A 22,114-nucleotide genomic window follows, 5' to 3' on the forward strand; every position below is an offset into this window, starting at 1 on the left:
TGACAAGATACATTGAGGTGCTATGGCTTCCTCTGGAAATATCATCTACTCGTGGTACTCTATTGATCTATTACCATTGTCAAGGAGCTGTATGAACACTCTGAACCTAGGCCCTTTTGCAAATGCACTTCTTAAAGCATGACCTTGCACCAAGTCATACATTTCAGATCCTTTCTACCAAATCTCCTTGAGCAAAAAAAGTAGAAGATGTCCCAGGTGATCTTCGAGTGTTTGGTTGATCCGGGTGCCACAAACCGGTATCATGTCCTTGTGGTAGAACGCGTGGCCTAATGGATAAGGCGTCTGACTTCGGATCGGAAGATCGAGGGTTCGAGTCCCTTTGTGGTCGCTTTCTATGCTGCTTTCCAGTTCCTTCCTGTGACCTTCACTCGTAAATTCTTGCTTTACCCATAACAACGTGCTTTTTGCTGGAGGCTTCCAATCTGCTGAAGCCCAGAGCCTCCAAACAGAAGTAAATCATAAAGTGGAAGTAAACCAATTGATTTAAGGGTTTCAAAACACAGTTATATTCCTGGAATCCCGGGATTGATAACTGTCCCATTTGCTTGTGTTCTCAACCAAACTATCAAATCATCAAATGGCTGGTGTCATAACTTAAATATGCCTAAAATGGGAGAGCAACTGAGTATGTGCAGAGCAGGTTGAAACAGCGTATTACTGGATTTCAAAGGGTATAGAACCATATTTTTTAATGTTTTACATGAGTATATATGCAAAATGGGACAACCGGAAGAGATGTAGCAGGACTTACTTTTCTGACTAAAGTTTCACTTTAAATGACAGATTTAACAGCATGGTCTAGCAGATTTTCCTCAAGAATTTGATCTTTATGTAGGATGTGCAAAGTTTTTGGATTTTTTAAATGTTTTTTTGTCGGTGACATGGTAGCATGAAAACACAGCGGGAGTGGTGATTGTAGTTCAAGCTAAATGTGTAAACAGATTGTCAGAAGTGGGATTTGAACCCACGCCTCCATTTGGAGACCAGAACACCCACACAATGTGAAGAAACAGCTCTTGAGTCTGGCGCCTTAGACCACTCGGCCATCCTGACAAGATACGTTGAGGGACTTTGGCTTCCTCTGGAAATATCATCTACTCGTGGTACTCTATTGATCTATTACCATTGTCAAGGAGCTGTATGAACACTCTGAACCTAGGCCCTTTTGCAAATGCACTTCTTTTTTGATTACAAACGATTTTTATTTGGTACATAGAGAAAGTACAGGGAGTAAGCATAGATATAATATAATAAATGCAATGTATATCAAGACAAACATAGAAAATCGCCATAGATACTAAATTTTTTACAAGATACAGTGCATATATATTGCAATAGTTTGTGTTTTCATTTGGTAAGGTGATGGGCTAGAGCCATAATAGTGCAGTAAACCGTAGACAATCATGTATAAGAGACCCGATTTCAGGGAGTATTAAAAAAGGAGGTAGAGTGGTTAAACCAGGGATCCCATTTATTTCTATATAAATGTGTGGAATTCTGTGTGGTATGGAATATCTTTTCCATCAGATTAATGTTATTAATTCTGATTTTGAGGTGATCCAAGGGGACGGAAAGCGATTTCCAATGAAAAGCAATTAGCCAATGAATTGCGACACATATTGTATGAATCAATCTCATATTGTAAGTGGAAAGAGAGGGGATAGGGGCATATAGGAGGCAATTCTGTAGGGTTAGTTTTATGTTTTTATTTGAGATCACTGAGGCAAAATTTTCTAACTGTGTCCATATGTATGTAATTTTGGAACAATCCCAGAAGATATGTGAGAATGAGCCCAGGGAATTACAGCCTCTGAAGCATGTATTAGGTGTTATGGGGTATATTGAATGTAATTTTACTGGGGTATAGTACCATCTGGTAAATAATTTTAGTGCTGTCTCTTTGACTGTGATTGATCTCGTGCATTTGTGTAGATTGCTAATACAAATGTCCCAGTCGTGAGAAGAAAGCAAGAGATTTGTTTCCTGTTCCCATTTGGTCATGTATGGGAGTTTGGTAATTTCAGTGTGACTGAGAAGGTTATGATATAATTCTGAGATGAGTCCGGGATTCCTTGGTGTTTTAAGGCAGATATTTTCAAAAAACGAGGGGGGAGGGGGATTTGTTGTTTGGAAATATGTATTGAAAAAATGTCTAATCTGCAGATATCCACAGAATTCTGTATTTGGGATCTGATGTTTTGATTTAAGAGATGCAAATGAGGAGAAATTGTTATTTTCTATAAAGTTCTTAAGGGAGGTCAAATTATGATTGATCCACCATGACAAGTCCACCATATCATTGTCGTTCTGTGGGGATCTTGGGTCTCCTACAAAGGAAGCGTGGGGTGGGGATCTAGAAATAAGATTGAATTTTTTATTGTGTAAAGTCCATAAGCGATAAGAGTGTGCGACTATTTGGTTGAGAGCTTCGATAGTGTTTATTGGGATTTTGTTGCCCCAGAGAATACCAGAGATAGATAGTGGTTTGATAGACTCTTGTTCAAATCTGACCCATGGTATCTTAGAGTTGTGAATATGCTATTGGGCCATTTGCGCCCATCTTGCAGACAGATAGTATAACCAAAAGTCCGGAAGGCCTAATCCTCCGTTTCTCTGTGGTTTATATAACACCAGTCTGGGTAGGCGTGGGTGGGTGTCCAGCCATACATATTTATTAATAATTGTCTGGAATCTTGAAATCATTATTTTATTTAGTCTGATTGGTATTGCTCTAAATAGATATAACATTTTTGGTAGAATGGTCATTTTAACTGCCGTGATTCTGCCTAAGAATGAAATTTTAAACGATTTCCACATTTTGAGGGTAGATCTTATTTTATTAATTAAAGGTATATAATTTTTGGAATATAAATCATTGATGTTGGGGTAAGGAAAATGCCCAAGTAGGGAAGTGATTCTAGTGACCAGGAAAAATTGAATGTAGAGCGTAGGGTATCTAATTGAGATGGCGGGATATTAATCGGCATACCTACAGACTTGGAAACGTTTACTGTTAGCCCTGATAGAGACGCAAAGGTGTTAAGTGTTTGAAGCAGGTTCGGTAGAGAAATATTTGGTTGTGTAAGAAAAAGGATCATGTCATCTGCATACATACTTAATTTATATGTGTTGTTATTTGTAGTATAGCCTTTGATGTCAGGGTTTAGTAGAATAGCTGTTGCTAAAGGTTCTATCGCTAAAGCGAAAAGTAATGGGGAAAGGGGACAGCCTTGCCGAGTGCCTCTCCCTACATTAAAAAAATCTGAATTACAACCTGGTAGTCTAATTCTGGTGGATGGGTTATGGTATAGTGCATGGAATGCATGTGTAAATTCCCCTTTAAAACCGTATTTATCTAAAATTATATCTAGAAAGTTCCATGATACACTATCAAAAGCTTTGTTAATGTCCAGACTAAGCAGGAGAACTGATTTGGAGTTAATATTGGCATCTTGAACAACATTTGTAACCAATCTTATATTGTCCGTGATTTGTCTGCCTGGGATGAAGCCTGATTGAAAGGGAGAAATTAAGGAGGGGATTATTAAAGCCAATCTATTTGACATGATTCGACTGAATATTTTAAGATCATTGTTTATTACTGAGATTGGTCTGTAGTTCTGTGGTAATGTATGGTCTTTATTTGGTTTCGGAATGAGTGACATATTTGCATGTAACATCTCTTCTGGGAAGTGGTTCCCTTTTAGAACATTATTATATAGCTTTATTAAATATGGTATTAATACTTGGTGGAATTGTTTGTAATAGAAGGAGGAGAATCCGTCAGGACCTGGGGCGGAATTTTTTTTGAGGGATTTAATTGTTGGTAATTCCTCTTCTGTGCATGGCGCATTTAAAGTATCTAATTGTGTTTGTGTAAGTTTGGGAAAGGGAAGGTTGTCTAACCAAGAGAGTGATGTGGGAGGGATAGGTGAGGATGGGGTTGACAGCAAATTAGAGTAAAAATTCCTGAAAATGGAGAGTACTTCTTGTGGATGAGTGATTATTTGATTGGAATCATTTTTGAGTTTATAAACATGTGTAGGCTTGATGGATTGGTTAAGCTTACGTGCAAACATTGTGGAGTAATTGTTGCTAGATAAGAAAAATTTAGCCTTCGACCATCTAAGTGCCTTTTCGGCTTTAAACGTTAATATGGAATCCAGTTCGTTACGTTTTTGGGATATCATATTAAAGATGTCAGGGTCATGAGTGTTTGTATGGACTTTGTATAATTTGTTAAGGTCTTTAGTGATAGCATGGATTTTTTACCATTTCAGTCTGTTACTTTGAGCTGCACGTTTGATAAGGTGACCTCTTAGAACTGCTTTGTGTGCCATCCAAAGCGTAGATGGGGAAATATCTGGTGTTGAGTTTAATGAAAAATATTCTTTTATTTCCGTTTCAATTTCATGTTGGTGGGTGGGATCTGTTAGTAGAGATTCGTTGAGTCTCCATGAGTAGGGGGTGGGGGTTAAGCCAATAAATTGGGTACTAAATGTGACAATATGGTGATCTGACCAAGAGCAGGGAAGTATAGTGGTGTCTTTTGCATTAGCTAGAATTATTGGGGTACATAGTATGTGGTCAATCCGGGAATAAGAGTCATGTGGGTGAGAGTAAAAAGTGTACTCTCGTGCACCTATATTCAGTGCTCTCCAGGAATCAATCAGCTGTAAGTCATTAATGTGTGAGGTGGTTGTTTTGGAGAAAGATTTAGAATTTGGGTTTTGTCTGCTGCGGTCGAGATTGGGTTGGGGGACTGAGTTAAAGTCTCCTCCTAAGATAATATGTGGTGAGTGAAATTGTTGAAGTGTATTGAAAAATTGTAGGAAAAAAGTGGATTGGGCGTCGCTAGAGGCGTATATATTAGCAATTGTGATATCTCTACCTGAGAGGGAGCCTTTGATGATTATAAACCTACTGTCTGGATCCTTGTAAACCTGTTGAACTTCTAGTGGGAAGGAATGGTGTAAAAAAATAGCAACTCCTTTGGTCTTGGAGGAGGAGGTTGTGTAAAAAGATTGATTGAATGTTTTATGGAAAAAGGTAGGGTGATTGTCCTTCATGAAATGAGTTTCTTGTAACATTACTATTTTTGCATTGAGTTTTTTATATTGAACGAAAGCTTTTTTCCTTTTGTTTGGGGAGTTGAAGCCCTGAACATTATGTGATACTATTGTAATAGTCATTGTAATTTTTTATGGGTCTTGGGATCAGCTGTAAGTAAGGGTAATGCAAAGTATTCGGTGAACTCATACCACCAATAATGAAGCATGATTGGGAGTATTAATGCGTATGATGAATTAGTCAATATTTTTCTTCTTAAACTATGCATATCTAGGCTTAATAGAAAAATTGTACCATATCTATAATTAAACAAAAACATTAGAAATGATTCAGTAGGGGGCGTGGCGACCGCCGAACATGATGGCCGCAAGTGCTTAGAGCTCCGCTCGGCTGATGGGGAACCACCGAATTATCGCCGCTCGGTCGCACGCCGGAATCGCCGCCTCGGCTTGACAATCCGCCGTAGTAGCGAGGGGTCCCGGGGACATGAAGAAGAAGCTCCGCGCGGCGGAGAAAATGCACAAATTACCGGACTTTTTTCCGGCTGTCTCCCGCGGACCACAGGAAAATGGCGGCGAGAGACATAATCACAGGCAAGCCTCAAGCGCTCCAGTGCCACCTTCTGGACCGGAAGTGCTGCGGAAGGAGAAGGAGAGGTACGCAGATGCCGAACACACTATGCACGCTGCACGGAGCAGTGGCAGTACCTCTCCATGTGACTCACCCACAACGAGAAGCCCGGCGAAATCCAAGCCCAGGCTGGATCCAGATATCCCTGCACATCGCAATAAATACTCGGCCCTGGACATGGAGGTGAGTGGTGCCCATGACAAGGACTCAGGCTCAAACACCCCAGCGGACCCAATTGCTATGTTTCCAACTACAGGGCAATCAATTTCGGATATTACACTCAAAGAAATGCTCATGTCACTTAGATCATCGCTGCAGTCAGATATGTTGACGTGCCTCCAACAATGTAGAGCTGAAATCACTGAATTGGGGGGCAGGGTGCATCAAGTTGAAACACAGATGAGTGATGTTACGGTATCTTTCAATGCGCTTGTTGACTCCCATATGTCCCAGCAGGACTCTATTTCTAAAATACAAGCGAAATTAGCAGACCTCGAGGACCGTTCCCGCAGGAACAATTTGAAAATAAGGGGCATACTGGAAACTGTCACGACGCAACAGCTCCAGTCCTATGCCACAGACCTATTCCATGCTGTAGCGCCATCATTGTCCCCATTAGATCTGAAGATAGATAGGATTCACAGAGTTCCCAAACCCTCCTTCTTGCCGCAAGAAGTCCCGAGAGATGTACTATTGCGAGTCCATTTCTTCCAGACTAAGGAGCTACTTTTGGACGCCTTCCGCAAAGCGGAGAATATTCCAGAAATGATTCAGTAGATTTTCGGTTTTGCCAAATGTGAACCTGTAATAATAACCAGAGTAATAACAATGGACTTAATGATAATAATAATTAAAAAAAAAGTTGTAAGGGGTTGAGAAAAAAAAGGTTCCTCAACCGACAGAGAAATTTGTTTAGACCAACCAGTCTAAAACTCAGTGTAAGAAAATTACAAAAAAGAACCAAAAACAGTATAATATATCTGAATGTATAAACTTTGAAATCAAAATAGGGTAATAATTGAGAAGTCCCTATGTGTAGGGAGAACATAGTAACTGAGTGGGGGTAAATCATGACGGCATAGAGCGGGGCAGCCACTTTGGTTAAAAGTGATATATAATTTTGTGTTGCCTGTAAGAAACGGGTGTAAGTAGTGAAAATGAGAAAGAGAGAAAAAAGAAAAATAAATAAATAAAATAAATAAAAAATTGTATGTAAAAGTAAAGAGTAAGCCAGAATGCAAAAAAGCTTAAATAAAAATTAAATGAAGGACAGGGTGGAGAAGAGATGAGAAGAAAAAAAAAAAAGGGGGGGGGGGTAAGTGGAGAGGTATTCTTGATGATTTAAATAGGACAAACAGTATATTCAGCAAAAATCTATCAAAGGCTCCGCAGCACCTCTAAATAACCACAGGATGGCAGCAACAGGTAAAGCCGGGCTCTGGTAGAAAAGAACCTGTATAAATAAGTGGTATTTGTAAAATCAGGTATAGCTAATACATGTAGTATTGAGAACAACTTTGCTCATTATAAAATCTAGGATATCAACCTTTATGTTACTAGGCTGCATATATATAGGGAAAAAACAAGAATATATGAAAAAAGTGTAGACAGAAATTAAAAGGGAAAATAATAAAAATTAGAAAAAAAAATATGTATATATGCGGAGAGTAAGCTTAAGTGCTAAAAGAAGGTTTAAATAAAGCTAAATAAGGGAAAAAGTGTGAGTGATGAGGTTCTCTTATTAATTTAAAAAGAGCAAACCTAATGTGTTCAGCCTTATCTGTCAGAGGTTCCGCAGTTCCCCTAAACAGACACAAGATGTCAGTATTGGGTAAACCAGAGCTTTGGTAAAAAAAACATAAATATAAGTGACTTTTGTGAAAAAATCAATCTAACTACTAAATGTAGTATTGAAAATAGCTCTGAACACTATGAAATCTGGGGTAACAACCTTTGTATTGTTGGGCAGAGTGTGCGGAGGAGAAAAAGGAGAACATATATGATAAAAAAAAAAAAAAATAAATAAAAGAAAAAAAAAGAAAAAACGAAAACAAACATTAGATGGAAAAAGGGAAAAATTATTAAAGTTAATAAAGTTTGAAAATACAAAAAAGAAGAGAAAAAAAAAAGGAAAAATTTCTGCTTGTTGGAGGTAGAATGGTATACCCGTAAAAAATGTTTAGTCAATCTTCACGTAAGAGAGGGGAGACCATTAGTCCCGTTGTGCGCTTTCATGTCTCACTCTGCGACCCTCTCTCCTTGATGCTGGAGTGTTCCATATTGGAGCAGGACGTGGAGTAGCTGGGGTGCGAGGAATGTTGCTGGGATCCAGGAGGCCTAGTTTGGTTAGGATGTCTCTTCCTTCTGATATGTTGGTAGCTATATATGTGGTGCCATTATGAGGGATTATCAGCTTAAAGGGAAAGCCCCATCTATATCTGATTCTGGCTGAGAAGAGAGCCGATGTAATCTCCTTCATATTTCTGCGTCTGTCCAGCGTTGCTTGGGAGATGTCTGGAAAGAGTTGCAGTTGTATCCCATCCAAAGTGACGTTCCTGATCCCACGTGCTGCCCGCATTATTTCAATGTTTCTGGGGGGTTTGTCCGGTGGAGGTTTAGCCCTCAGAGCGCGGTGAATTCGGTCACATTTAAAGGAGATAGGGTCCTGGTCAGGAAGCAGGGATTGGAATAGTTTAGTGCAATAGGCGATTAAATCTGTGATCGATTCTGGAGCGCCTCTGATTCTAAGATTGTTTCTTCTGTTCCGATTGTCCAAATCTTCTACTTGCGCCTGTAACTGTGAGAATGCAGAAGAAAGTGTTTCATGTTCTCTTGAGAGATCATTAAAGGCGATTGCCAGCTCATCATGTTTGTTTTCTAACAGGTCTGTATGCGTTCCTATGGCTGCTATCTCTTGGGACAGTGTGTTTGTAGATTTTTGTATCTCAGTTTGAAAGTTGGAGTGTAGTTTAGTATATAATGCTTCTAAGCTAGCATCCAGTTCTGCTTTTGAAAGTGGATTGTACTCACTGTTTGCAGGAGCTGAGTCTAGTTGCAGAGGCTCTGTAGTATGAGGGAAGGTAGCAGATGAAGGAAGACCGCGGTCGGCGCCATTTTTTGCCATGTTTCCTGGGGTTTGTGATCTGAGAGGGTATAGAGAACGGGACTTCTGGTGGCTCCCACGTCTCCCTTTCTGCGAATTAGGCATGCACAAAGACTTATCGTAGGGGGTGTGTAAAAAATGAGCGTTTTCTGGTGTTTATAGCCCCAGGATTGTGGCTGAAAGCCCCGTGGATGCCGGAGTTCTCTTTAGGTGCGGCCGCCCCTTTCCATGCCGCGCATGCTCCCCATCAAAAAAACAAAACAAAAAAAAGTGGTTTTAAAAATAGAGAAAGGATCTGTTGTTGAGGTGGAGGCAGGTCAATCTGAGGGAATTGTGGCACTCTCCGTAGAATAGTCAGGGCTGATTCATAAAGACAATTTATATTCACTTGAGTCTGGGGGTCCCTGAGATGGAGAGGGTGCCTCAATAAACCAAGCCTGGGGTGCCTGTTGACTCAGGGGTGCTTTGACTGTAGGGGTAGCAAGCCCTGTTCTGAGCTTCTGTTTGTGGACCATATAATAGATGTCTGGGCAGTTATGGTTAAAGACTATGGCCACAAGAAAGGGCTAGGCTGGCTGTGGAGCACTTCCCTGGGTGGCCGCTTCAGGAAAGGCCGGGGATCTTCAGGCCTGATTAGGCCTCAACAGGCCAGGGCTGGCAGTAGAACTCCCGGGGTTGTGGAGGACTAGGGTGGCCACAGAGCTATGTATATAGGCAGGATGGAGTGTTGGGGAGGACCGATGAACGTCCAAATAAGGCTGGGCTTGCCGCCGATCGCTCCCCCGGACCGCCGCCTCAGGAAAGGCCGGGGATCCTCAGGCCCGACTACGCCGCGCCAGGCCGGGACCAGCCACGGCACCCCGAGGATCAGAAAAACGCTGGGCGGCCACCGGATCCCCCGCGGGGCGCGTAGAAGCCAGCAAAGGGGGACAGATGGTCGTCCCTTACCTGTAGGAGGATGCAGTGTGCGAACCCCGCGGGAGGCCCCGCGAGAGCAAGATGGCGGCGGCTATGAGGAATCCCCAGCAATGGATTACAGGCGTCTGTGGAGCGATAGCGCTCAAAATTGTTGCCCAGGGAGGAGCGGCTTGTTGTTCTACATCCGATGGTGGTCAAATGATGTCCAGTCGTACTTGATTTAATGCGGATGGCGGTGGATTTTTCGGTGGGTGCAGGGAGCTATAGAGATACACGTCCACCGCCATTAACGTCAGGACACGCCCCCCGCAAATGCACTTCTTAAAGCATGACCTTGCACCAAGTCATACATTTCAGATCCTTTCTACCAAATCTCCTTGAGCAAAAAAAGTAGAAGATGTCCCAGGTGATCTTCGAGTGTTTGGTTGATCCGGGCGCCACAAACCAGAATCATGTCCTTGTGGCAGACCGCATGGCCTAATGGATAAGGTGTCTGACTTCGGATCAGAAGATTGAGGGTTCGAGTCCCTTCGTGGTTGTTTTCTATGCTGCTTTCCAGTTCCTTCCTGTGACCTTCACTCGTAAATTCTTGCTTTAGCCATAACAACGTGCTTCTTGCTGGAGGCTTCCAATTTGCTGAAGCCCAGAGCCTCCAAACAGAAGTAAATCATAAAGTGGAAGTAAACCAATTGATTTAAGGGTTTCAAAACACAGTTACATGCCTGGAATCCCGGGATTGATAACTGTCCCATTTGCTTGTGTTCTCAACCAAACTATCAAATCATCAAATGGCTGGTGTCATAACTTAAATATGCCTAAAATGGGAGAGCAACTGAGTATGTGCAGAGCAGGTTGAAACAGCGTATTACTGGATTTCAAAGTGTATAGAACCATATTTTTTAATGTTTTACATGAGTATATATGCAAAATGGGACAACCGGAAGAGATGTAGCAGGACTTACTTTTCTGACTAAAGTTGCACTTTAAATGACAGATTTAACAGCATGGTCTAGCAGATTTTCCTCAAGAATTTAATCTTTATGTAGGATGTGCAAAGTTTTTGGATTTTTTTTCATGTTTTTTTGTCGGTGACATGGTAGCATGAAAACAGCGGGAGTGGTGATTGTAGTTCAAGCTAAATGTGTAAACAGATTGTCAGAAGTGGGATTTGAACCCACGCCTCCATTTGGAGACCAGAACACCTACACAATGTGAAGAAACAGCTCTTGAGTCTGGCGCCTTAGACCACTCTGCCATCCTGACAAGATACATTGAAGTACTTTGGCTTCCTCTGGAAATATCATCTACTCGTGGTACTCTATTGATCTATTACCATTGTCGAGGAGCTGTATGAACACTCTGAACCTAGGCCCTTTTGCAAATGCACTTCTTAAAGCATGACCTTGCACCAAGTCATACATTTCAGATCCTTTCTACCAAATCTCCTTGAGCAAAAAAAGTAGAAGATGTCCCAGGTGATCTTCGAGTGTTTGGTTGATCCGGGCGCCACAAACCAGAATCATGTCCTTGTGGCAGACCGCATGGCCTAATGGATAAGGCGTCTGACTTCGGATCAGAAGATTGAGGGTTCGAGTCCCTTCGTGGTCGTTTTCTATGCTGCTTTCCAGTTCCTTCCTGTGACCTTCACTCGTAAATTCTTGCTTTAGCCATAACAACGTGCTTCTTGCTGGAGGCTTCCAATTTGCTGAAGTCCAGAGCCTCCAAACAGAAGTAAATCATAAAGTGGAAGTAAACCAATTGATTTAAGGGTTTCAAAACACAGTTACATGCCTGGAATCCCGGGATTGATAACTGTCCCATTTGCTTGTGTTCTCAACCAAACTATCAAATCATCAAATGGCTGGTGTGATAACTTAAATATGCCTAAAATGGGAGAGCAACTGAGTATGTGCAGAGCAGGTTGAAACAGCGTATTACTGGATTTCAAAGTGTATAGAACCATATTTTTTAATGTTTTACATGAGTATATATGCAAAATGGGACAACCGTAAGCAGGACTTACTTTTCTGACTAAAGTTGCACTTTAAATGACAGATTTAACAGCATGGTCTAGCAGATTTTCCTCAAGAATTTGATCTTTATGTAGGATGTGCAAAGTTTTTAGATTTTTTTTCATGTTTTTTTGTCGGTGACATGGTAGCATGAAAACACAGCGGGAGTGGTGATTGTAGTTCAAGCTAAATGTGTAAACAGATTGTCAGAAGTGGGATTTGAACCCACGCCGCCATTTGGAGACCAGAACACCCACACAATGTGAAGAAACAGCTCTTGAATCTGGCGCCTTAGACCACTCGGCAATCCTGACAAGATATATTGAGGTGCTATGGCTTCCTCTGGAAATATCATCTACTCGTGGTACTCTATTGATCTATTACCATTGTCAAGGAGCTGTATGAACACTCTGAACCTAGGCCCTTTTGCAAATGCACTTCTTAAAGCATGACCTTGCACCAAGTCATACATTTCAGATCCTTTCTACCAAATCTCCTTGAGCAAAAAAAGTAGAAGATGTCCCAGGTGATCTTCGAGTGTTTGGTTGATCCGGGGGCCACAAACCAGAATCATGTCCTTGTGGCAGACCGCGTGGCCTAATGGATAAGGCGTCTGACTTCGGATCAGAAGATTGAGGGTTCGAGTCCCATCGTGGTCGTTTTCTATGCTGCTTTCCAGTTCCTTCCTGTGACCTTCACTCGTAAATTCTTGCTTTACCCATAACAACTTGCTTCTTGCTGGAGGCTTCCAATTTGCTGAAGCCCAGAGCCTCCAAACAGAAGTAAATCATAAAGTGGAAGTAAACCAATTGATTTAAGGGTTTCAAAACACAGTTACATGCCTGGAATCCCGGGATTGATAACTGTCCCATTTGCTTGTGTTCTCAACCAAACTATCAAATCATCAAATGGCTGGTGTCATAACTTAAATATGCCTAAAATGGGAGAGCAACTGAGTATGTGCAGAGCAGGTTGAAACAGCGTATTACTGGATTTCAAAGTGTATAGAAGCATATTTTTTAATGTTTTACATGAGTATATATGCAAAATGGGACAACCGGAAGAGATGTAGCAGGACTTACTTTTCTGACTAAAGTTGCACTTTAAATGAGAGATTTAACAGCATGGTCTAGCAGATTTTCCTCAAGAATTTGATCTTTATGTAGGATGTGCAAAGTTTTTGGATTTTTTTTCATGTTTTTTTGTCGGTGACATGGTAGCATGAAAACACAGCGGGAGTGGTGATTGTAGTTCAAGCTAAATGTGTAAACAGAAAGTCTGAAGTGGGATTTGAACCCACGCCTCCATTTGGAGACCAGAACACCCACACAATGTGAAGAAACAGCTCTTGAGTCTGGCGCCTTAGACCACTCGGCCATCCTGACAAGATATATTGAGGTGCTATGGCTTCCTCTGGAAATATCATCTACTCGTGGTACTCTATTGATCTATTACCATTGTCAAGGAGCTGTATGAACACTCTGAACCTAGGCCCTTTTGCAAATGCACTTCTTAAAGCATGACCTTGCACCAAGTCATACATTTCAGATCCTTTCTACCAAATCTCCTTGAGCAAAAAAAGTAGAAGATGTCCCAGGTGATCTTCGAGTGTTTGGTTGATCCGGGCGCCACAAACCAGAATCATGTCCTTGTGGCAGACCGCGTGGCCTAATGGATAAGGCGTCTGACTTCGGATCAGAAGATTGAGGGTTCGAGTCCCATCGTGGTCGTTTTCTATGCTGCTTTCCAGTTCCTTCCTGTGACCTTCACTCGTAAATTCTTGCTTTACCCATAACAACTTGCTTCTTGCTGGAGGCTTCCAATTTGCTGAAGCCCAGAGCCTCCAAACAGAAGTAAATCATAAAGTGGAAGTAAACCAATTGATTTAAGGGTTTCAAAACACAGTTACATGCCTGGAATCCCGGGATTGATAACTGTCCCATTTGCTTGTGTTCTCAACCAAACTATCAAATCATCAAATGGCTGGTGTCATAACTTAAATATGCCTAAAATGGGAGAGCAACTGAGTATGTGCAGAGCAGGTTGAAACAGCGTATTACTGGATTTCAAAGTGTATAGAAGCATATTTTTTAATGTTTTACATGAGTATATATGCAAAATGGGACAACCGGAAGAGATGTAGCAGGACTTACTTTTCTGACTAAAGTTGCACTTTAAATGACAGATTTAACAGCATGGTCTAGCAGATTTTCCTCAAGAATTTGATCTTTATGTAGGATGTGCAAAGTTTTTGGATTTTTTTTCATGTTTTTTTGTCAGTGACATGGTAGCATGAAAACACAGCGGGAGTGGTGATTGTAGTTCAAGCTAAATGTGTAAACAGAATGTCAGAAGTGGGATTTGAACCCACGCCTCCATTTGGAGACCAGAACACCCACACAATGTGAAGAAACAGCTCTTGAGTCTGGCGCCTTAGACCACTCGGCCATCCTGACAAGATATATTGAGGTGCTATGGCTTCCTCTGGAAATATCATCTACTCGTGGTACTCTATTGATCTATTACCATTGTCAAGGAGCTGTATGAACACTCTGAACCTAGGCCCTTTTGCAAATGCACTTCTTAAAGCATGACCTTGCACCAAGTCATACATTTCAGATCCTTTCTACCAAATCTCCTTGAGCAAAAAAAGTAGAAGATGTCCCAGGTGATCTTCGAGTGTTTGGTTGATCCGGGCGCCACAAACCAGAATCATGTCCTTGTGGCAGACCGCGTGGCCTAATGGATAAGGCGTCTGACTTCGGATCAGAAGATTGAGGGTTCGAGTCCCTTCGTGGTCGTTTTCTATGCTGCTTTCCAGTTCCTTCCTGTGACCTTCACTCGTAAATTATTGCTTTAGCTATAACAACGTGCTTCTTGCTGGAGGCTTCCAATTTGCTGAAGCCCAGAGCCTCCAAACAGAAGTAAATCATAAAGTGGAAGTAAACCAATTGATTTAAGGGTTTCAAAACACAGTTACATGCCTGGAATCCCGGGATTGATAACTGTCCCATTTGCTTGTGTTCTCAACCAAACTATCAAATCATCAAATGGCTGGTGTCATAACTTAAATATGCCTAAAATGGGAGAGCAACTGAGTATGTGCAGAGCAGGTTGAAACAGCGTATTACTGGATTTCAAAGTGTATAGAAGCATATTTTTTAATGTTTTACATGAGTATATATGCAAAATGGGACAACCGGAAGAGATGTAGCAGGACTTACTTTTCTGACTAAAGTTGCACTTTAAATGACAGATTTAACAGCATGGTCTAGCAGATTTTCCTCAAGAATTTGATCTTTATGTAGGATGTGCAAAGTTTTTGGATTTTTTTTCATGTTTTTTTGTCGGTGACATGGTAGCATGAAAACACAGCGGGAGTGGTGATTGTAGTTCAAGCTAAATGTGTAAACAGATTGTCAGAAGTGGGATTTGAACCCACGCCTCCATTTGGAGACCAGAACACCCACACAATGTGAAGAAACAGCCCATGAGTCTGGCACCTTAGACCACTCGGCCATCCTGACAAGATACATTGAGGTCCTTTGGCTTCCTCTGGAAATATCATCTACTCGTGGTACTCTATTGATCTATTACCATTGTCAAGGAGCTGTATGAACACTCTGAACCTAGGCCCTTTTGCAAATGCACTTCTTAAAGCATGACCTTGCACCAAGTCATACATTTCAGATCCTTTCTACCAAATCTCCTTGAGCAAAAAAAGTAGAAGATGTCCCAGGTGATCTTCGAGTGTTTGGTTGATCCGGGCGCCACAAACCAGAATCATGTCCTTGTGGCAGACCGCGTGGCTTAATGGATAAGGCGTCTGACTTCGGATCAGAAGATTGAGGGTTCGAGTCCCTTCGTGGTCGTTTTCTATGCTGCTTTCCAGTTCCTTCCTGTGACCTTCACTCGTAAATTCTTGCTTTACCCATAACAACGTGCTTCTTGCTGGAGGCTTCCAATTTGCTGAAGCCCAGAGCCTCCAAACAGAAGTAAATCATAAAGTGGAAGTAAACCAATTGATTTAAGGGTTTCAAAACACAGTTACATGCCTGGAATCCCGGGATTGATAACTGTCCCATTTGCTTGTGTTCTCAACCAAACTATCAAATCATCAAATGGCTGGTGTCATAACTTAAATATGCCTAAAATGGGAGAGCAACTGAGTATGTGCAGAGCAGGTTGAAACAGCGTATTACTGGATTTCAAAGTGTATAGAAGCATATTTTTTAATGTTTTACATGAGTATATATGCAAAATGGGACAACCGGAAGAGATGTAGCAGGACTTACTTTTCTGACTAAAGTTGCACTTTAAATGACAGATTTAACAGCATGGTCTAGCAGATTTTCCTCAAGAATTTGATCTTTATGTAGGATGTGCAAAGTTTTTGGATTTTTTTTCATGTTTTTTTGTCGGTGACATGGTAGCATGAAAACACAGTGGGAGTGGTGATTGTAGTTCAAGCTAAATGTATAAACAGATTGTCAGAAGTGGGATTTGAACCCACGCCTCCATTTGGAGACCAGAACACCTACACAATGTGAAGAAACAGCTCTTGAGTCTGGCGCCTTAGACCACTCGGCCATCCTGACAAGATACATTGAAGTACTTTGGCTTCCTCTGGAAATATCATCTACTCGTGGTACTCTATTGATCTATTACCATTGTCGAGGAGCTGTATGAACACTCTGAACCTAGGCCCTTTTGCAAATGCACTTCTTAAAGCATGACCTTGCACCAAGTCATACATTTCAGATCCTTTCTACCAAATCTCCTTGAGCAAAAAAAGTAGAAGATGTCCCAGGTGATCTTCGAGTGTTTGGTTGATCCGGGCGCCACAAACCAGAATCATGTCCTTGTGGCAGACCGCGTGGCCTAATGGATAAGGCGTCTGACTTCGGATCAGAAGATTGAGGGTTCGAGTCCCTTCGTGGTCGTTTTCTATGCTGCTTTCCAGTTCCTTCCTGTGACCTTCACTCGTAAATTCTTGCTTTAGCCATAACAACGTGCTTCTTGCTGGAGGCTTCCAATTTGCTGAAGTCCAGAGCCTCCAAACAGAAGTAAATCATAAAGTGGAAGTAAACCAATTGATTTAAGGGTTTCAAAACACAGTTACATGCCTGGAATCCCAGGGATTGATAACTGTCCCATTTGCTTGTGTTCTCAACCAAACTATCAAATCATCAAATGGCTGGTGTGATAACTTAAATATGCCTAAAATGGGAGAGCAACTGAGTATGTGCAGAGCAGGTTGAAACAGCGTATTACTGGATTTCAAAGTGTATAGAACCATATTTTTTAATGTTTTACATGAGTATATATGCAAAATGGGACAACCGTAAGCAGGACTTACTTTTCTGACTAAAGTTGCACTTTAAATGACAGATTTAACAGCATGGTCTAGCAGATTTTCCTCAAGAATTTGATCTTTATGTAGGATGTGCAAAGTTTTTAGATTTTTTTTCATGTTTTTTTGTCGGTGACATGGTAGCATGAAAACACAGCGGGAGTGGTGATTGTAGTTCAAGCTAAATGTGTAAACAGATTGTCAGAAGTGGGATTTGAACCCACGCCGCCATTTGGAGACCAGAACACCCACACAATGTGAAGAAACAGCTCCTGAATCTGGCGCCTTAGACCACTCGGCAATCCTGACAAGATATATTGAGGTGCTATGGCTTCCTCTGGAAATATCATCTACTCGTGGTACTCTATTGATCTATTACCATTGTCAAGGAGCTGTATGAACACTCTGAACCTAGGCCCTTTTGCAAATGCACTTCTTAAAGCATGACCTTGCACCAAGTCATACATTTCAGATCCTTTCTACCAAATCTCCTTGAGCAAAAAAAGTAGAAGATGTCCCAGGTGATCTTCGAGAGTTTGGTTGATCCGGGCGCCACAAACCAGAATCGTGTCCTTGTGGCAGACCGCGTGGCCTAATGGATAAGACGTCTGACTTCGGATCAGAAGATTGAGGGTTCGAGTCCCATCGTGGTCGTTTTCTATGCTGCTTTCCAGTTCCTTCCTGTGACCTTCACTCGTAAATTCTTGCTTTACCCATAACAACGTGCTTCTTGCTGGAGGCTTCCAATTTGCTGAAGCTCAGAGCCTCCAAACAGAAGTAAATCATAAAGTGGAAGTAAACCAATTGATTTAAGGGTTTCAAAACACAGTTACATGCCTGGAATCCCGGGATTGATAACTGTCCCATTTGCTTGTGTTCTCAACCAAACTATCAAATCATCAAATGGCTGGTGTCATAACTTAAATATGCCTAAAATGGGAGAGCAACTGAGTATGTGCAGAGCAGGTTGAAACAGCGTATTACTGGATTTCAAAGTGTATAGAAGCATATTTTTTAATGTTTTACATGAGTATATATGCAAAATGGGACAACCGGAAGAGATGTAGCAGGACTTACTTTTCTGACTAAAGTTGCACTTTAAATGAGAGATTTAACAGCATGGTCTAGCAGATTTTCCTCAAGAATTTGATCTTTATGTAGGATGTGCAAAGTTTTTGGATTTTTTTTCATGTTTTTTTGTCGGTGACATGGTAGCATGAAAACACAGCGGGAGTGGTGATTGTAGTTCAAGCTAAATGTGTAAACAGAAAGTCTGAAGTGGGATTTGAACCCACTCCTCCATTTGGAGACCAGAACACCCACACAATGTGAAGAAACAGCTCTTGAGTCTGGCGCCTTAGACCACTCGGCCATCCTGACAAGATATATTGAGGTGCTATGGCTTCCTCTGGAAATATCATCTACTCGTGGTACTCTATTGATCTATTACCATTGTCAAGGAGCTGTATGAACACTCTGAACCTAGGCCCTTTTGCAAATGCACTTCTTAAAGCATGACCTTGCACCAAGTCATACATTTCAGATCCTTTCTACCAAATCTCCTTGAGCAAAAAAAGTAGAAGATGTCCCAGGTGATCTTCGAATGTTTGGTTGATCCGGGCGCCACAAACCAGAATCATGTCCTTGTGGCAGACCGCGTGGCCTAATGGATAAGGCGTCTGACTTCGGATCAGAAGATTGAGGGTTCGAGTCCCATCGTGGTCGTTTTCTATGCTGCTTTCCAGTTCCTTCCTGTGACCTTCACTCGTAAATTCTTGCTTTACCCATAACAACTTGCTTCTTGCTGGAGGCTTCCAATTTGCTGAAGCCCAGAGCCTCCAAACAGAAGTAAATCATAAAGTGGAAGTAAACCAATTGATTTAAGGGTTTCAAAACACAGTTACATGCCTGGAATCCCGGGATTGATAACTGTCCCATTTGCTTGTGTTCTCAACCAAACTATCAAATCATCAAATGGCTGGTGTCATAACTTAAATATGCCTAAAATGGGAGAGCAACTGAGTATGTGCAGAGCAGGTTGAAACAGCGTATTACTGGATTTCAAAGTGTATAGAAGCATATTTTTTAATGTTTTACATGAGTATATATGCAAAATGGGACAACCGGAAGAGATGTAGCAGGACTTACTTTTCTGACTAAAGTTGCACTTTAAATGACAGATTTAACAGCATGGTCTAGCAGATTTTCCTCAAGAATTTGATCTTTATGTAGGATGTGCAAAGTTTTTGGATTTTTTTTCATGTTTTTTTGTCAGTGACATGGTAGCATGAAAACACAGCGGGAGTGGTGATTGTAGTTCAAGCTAAATGTGTAAACAGAATGTCAGAAGTGGGATTTGAACCCACGCCTCCATTTGGAGACCAGAACACCCACACAATGTGAAGAAACAGCTCTTGAGTCTGGCGCCTTAGACCACTCGGCCATCCTGACAAGATATATTGAGGTGCTATGGCTTCCTCTGGAAATATCATCTACTCGTGGTACTCTATTGATCTATTACCATTGTCAAGGAGCTGTATGAACACTCTGAACCTAGGCCCTTTTGCAAATGCACTTCTTAAAGCATGACCTTGCACCAAGTCATACATTTCAGATCCTTTCTACCAAATCTCCTTGAGCAAAAAAAGTAGAAGATGTCCCAGGTGATCTTCGAGTGTTTGGTTGATCCGGGCGCCACAAACCAGAACCATGTCCTTGTGGCAGACCGCGTGGCCTAATGGATAAGGCGTCTGACTTCGGATCAGAAGATTGAGGGTTCGAGTCCCTTCGTGGTCGTTATCTATGCTGCTTTCCAGTTCCTTCCTGTGACCTTCACTCGTAAATTCTTGCTTTAGCCATAACAACGTGCTTCTTGCTGGAGGCTTCCAATTTGCTGAAGCCCAGAGCCTCCAAACAGAAGTAAATCATAAAGTGGAAGTAAACCAATTGATTTAAGGGTTTCAAAACACAGTTACATGCCTGGAATCCCGGGATTGATAACTGTCCCATTTGCTTGTGTTCTCAACCAAACTATCAAATCATCAAATGGCTGGTGTCATAACTTAAATATGCCTAAAATGGGAGAGCAACTGAGTATGTGCAGAGCAGGTTGAAACAGCGTATTACTGGATTTCAAAGTGTATAGAAGCATATTTTTTAATGTTTTACATGAGTATATATGCAAAATGGGACAACCGGAAGAGATGTAGCAGGACTTACTTTTCTACTAAAGTTGCACTTTAAATGACAGATTTAACAGCATGGTCTAGCAGATTTTCCTCAAGAATTTGATCTTTATGTAGGATGTGCAAAGTTTTTGGATTTTTTTTCATGTTTTTTTGTCGGTGACATGGTAGCATGAAAACACAGCGGGAGTGGTGATTGTAGTTCAAGCTAAATGTGTAAACAGATTGTCAGAAGTGGGATTTGAACCCACGCCGCCATTTGGAGACCAGAACACCCACACAATGTGAAGAAACAGCTCTTGAATCTGGCGCCTTAGACCACTCGGCAATCCTGACAAGATATATTGAGGTGCTATGGCTTCCTCTGGAAATATCATCTACTCGTGGTACTCTATTGATCTATTACCATTGTCAAGGAGCTGTATGAACACTCTGAACCTAGGCCCTTTTGCAAATGCACTTCTTAAAGCATGACCTTGCACCAAGTCATACATTTCAGATCCTTTCTACCAAATCTCCTTGAGCAAAAAAAGTAGAAGATGTCCCAGGTGATCTTCGAGTGTTTGGTTGATCCGGGCGCCACAAACCAGAATCATGTCCTTGTGGCAGACCGCGTGGCCTAATGGATAAGGTGTCTGACTTCGGATCAGAAGATTGAGGGTTCGAGTCCCATCGTGGTCGTTTTCTATGCTGCTTTCCAGTTCCTTCCTGTGACCTTCACTCGTAAATTCTTGCTTTACCCATAACAACGTGCTTCTTGCTGGAGGCTTCCAATTTGCTGAAGCCCAGAGCCTCCAAACAGAAGTAAATCATAAAGTGGAAGTAAACCAATTGATTTAAGGGTTTCAAAACACAGTTACATGCCTGGAATCCCGGGATTGATAACTGTCCCATTTGCTTGTGTTCTCAACCAAACTATCAAATCATCAAATGGCTGGTGTCATAACTTAAATATGCCTAAAATGGGAGAGCAACTGAGTATGTGCAGAGCAGGTTGAAACAGCGTATTACTGGATTTCAAAGTGTATAGAAGCATATTTTTTAATGTTTTACATGAGTATATATGCAAAATGGGACAACCGGAAGAGATGTAGCAGGACTTACTTTTCTGACTAAAGTTGCACTTTAAATGACAGATTTAACAGCATGGTCTAGCAGATTTTCCTCAAGAATTTGATCTTTATGTAGGATGTGCAAAGTTTTTGGATTTTTTTTCATGTTTTTTTGTCGGTGACATGGTAGCATGAAAACACAGCGGGAGTGGTGATTGTAGTTCAAGCTAAATGTGTAAACAGATTGTCAGAAGTGGGATTTGAACCCACGCCTCCATTTGGAGACCAGAACACCCACACAATGTGAAGAAACAGCTCTTGAGTCTGGCGCCTTAGACCACTCGGCCATCCTGACAATATATATTGAGGTGCTATGGCTTCCTCTGGAAATATCATCTACTCGTGGTACTCTATTGATCTATTACCATTGTCAAGGAGCTGTATGAACACTCTGAACCTAGGCCCTTTTGCAAATGCACTTCTTAAAGCATGACCTTGCACCAAGTCATACATTTCAGATCCTTTCTACCAAATCTCCTTGAGCAAAAAAAGTAGAAGATGTCCCAGGTGATCTTCGAGTGTTTGGTTGATCCGGGCGCCACAAACCAGAATCATGTCCTTGTGGCAGACCGCGTGGCCTAATGGATAAGGCGTCTGACTTCGGATCAGAAGATTGAGGGTTCGAGTCCCTTCGTGGTCGTTTTCTATGCTGCTTTCCAGTTCCTTCCTGTGACCTTCACTCGTAAATTCTTGCTTTACCCATAACAACG

General features: G+C 41.6%; 9 non-coding genes across 9 annotated transcripts; 4 read left to right on the top strand and 5 right to left on the bottom strand.

Annotated features, from left to right (window-relative positions):
* Positions 1-964: 964 nt before the first annotated feature.
* On the bottom strand, positions 965-1,074 carry TRNAL-CAA (transfer RNA leucine (anticodon CAA)). Its single transcript has 2 exons — positions 1,037-1,074; positions 965-1,010 (listed from the first exon to the last, which is right to left on the bottom strand). It is a non-coding gene; the product is annotated as a tRNA-Leu (tRNA).
* Positions 1,075-14,100: 13,026 nt separating this feature from the next.
* On the bottom strand, positions 14,101-14,210 carry TRNAL-CAA (transfer RNA leucine (anticodon CAA)). Its single transcript has 2 exons — positions 14,173-14,210; positions 14,101-14,146 (listed from the first exon to the last, which is right to left on the bottom strand). It is a non-coding gene; the product is annotated as a tRNA-Leu (tRNA).
* A 272-nt stretch (positions 14,211-14,482) lies between these two features.
* On the top strand, positions 14,483-14,555 carry TRNAR-UCG (transfer RNA arginine (anticodon UCG)). Its single transcript has one exon. It is a non-coding gene; the product is annotated as a tRNA-Arg (tRNA).
* A 1,687-nt stretch (positions 14,556-16,242) lies between these two features.
* TRNAL-CAA (transfer RNA leucine (anticodon CAA)) lies at positions 16,243-16,352 on the bottom strand. The gene is made up of 2 exons: positions 16,315-16,352; positions 16,243-16,288 (listed from the first exon to the last, which is right to left on the bottom strand). It is a non-coding gene; the product is annotated as a tRNA-Leu (tRNA).
* Positions 16,353-16,624: 272 nt separating this feature from the next.
* On the top strand, positions 16,625-16,697 carry TRNAR-UCG (transfer RNA arginine (anticodon UCG)). The gene has a single exon. It is a non-coding gene; the product is annotated as a tRNA-Arg (tRNA).
* A 2,751-nt stretch (positions 16,698-19,448) lies between these two features.
* On the bottom strand, positions 19,449-19,558 carry TRNAL-CAA (transfer RNA leucine (anticodon CAA)). The gene is made up of 2 exons: positions 19,521-19,558; positions 19,449-19,494 (listed from the first exon to the last, which is right to left on the bottom strand). It is a non-coding gene; the product is annotated as a tRNA-Leu (tRNA).
* Positions 19,559-19,830: 272 nt separating this feature from the next.
* Positions 19,831-19,903, top strand: TRNAR-UCG (transfer RNA arginine (anticodon UCG)). Its single transcript has one exon. It is a non-coding gene; the product is annotated as a tRNA-Arg (tRNA).
* Positions 19,904-21,589: 1,686 nt separating this feature from the next.
* Positions 21,590-21,699, bottom strand: TRNAL-CAA (transfer RNA leucine (anticodon CAA)). Its single transcript has 2 exons — positions 21,662-21,699; positions 21,590-21,635 (listed from the first exon to the last, which is right to left on the bottom strand). It is a non-coding gene; the product is annotated as a tRNA-Leu (tRNA).
* A 272-nt stretch (positions 21,700-21,971) lies between these two features.
* On the top strand, positions 21,972-22,044 carry TRNAR-UCG (transfer RNA arginine (anticodon UCG)). The gene has a single exon. It is a non-coding gene; the product is annotated as a tRNA-Arg (tRNA).
* Positions 22,045-22,114: the final 70 nt, after the last annotated feature.

This window comes from Lithobates pipiens, unplaced genomic scaffold, assembly GCF_037356315.1.
Source record: "Lithobates pipiens isolate NorthernLeopardFrog02 unplaced genomic scaffold, aLitPip1_a1.2 Scaffold_1, whole genome shotgun sequence".
Classification (NCBI taxonomy): Eukaryota; Metazoa; Chordata; class Amphibia; order Anura; family Ranidae; genus Lithobates; species Lithobates pipiens.